Source organism: Odontomachus brunneus, unplaced genomic scaffold (assembly GCF_010583005.1).
Source record: "Odontomachus brunneus isolate Ranch 3 - 2012 unplaced genomic scaffold, Obru_v1 Obru_scaffold_130, whole genome shotgun sequence".
NCBI lineage: Eukaryota > Metazoa > Arthropoda > Insecta > Hymenoptera > Formicidae > Odontomachus > Odontomachus brunneus.
This window is the reverse complement of record NW_022639580.1, coordinates 585986-586307: the sequence shown is the minus strand read 5'-3', so window position 1 is coordinate 586307 and position 322 is coordinate 585986. Positions and strand designations below refer to the sequence as shown.

General features: G+C 25.8%; 1 protein-coding gene across 3 annotated transcripts in view; it reads right to left on the bottom strand.

Moving 5' to 3' along the window:
• Positions 1-322, bottom strand: part of LOC116850005 — a 65922-nt gene that overhangs the window by 22016 nt on the left and 43584 nt on the right. The gene's annotated exons all lie outside the window — the stretch shown is intronic.

Below are 322 nucleotides of genomic sequence, written 5' to 3'. Positions count from 1 at the left end.
CATAAGCGACATACCACTTTGTTTTTAGAGGTTATGTCTTAATGTAAAGCTCAAAATATAAATGTAAATATATGTACATGTTGGAAGTATCTCCTGTCAGATAATATTATATTTTTACTGAAATTGTTTCTATATTTAAAACAAACAAAAAATGTTTTTGTAAAACGCACGAAAATAGAGTTCCAAGAAAATGGGTGCCAAACCCTTATAGAAATATCATACTAAGAATCATTGATAACTACTTATTATCCAGTTTAATACTGAAAATAAGTAATTATCAATGATTCTTAGTATGATATTTCTATAAAGGAAAGCAACATAT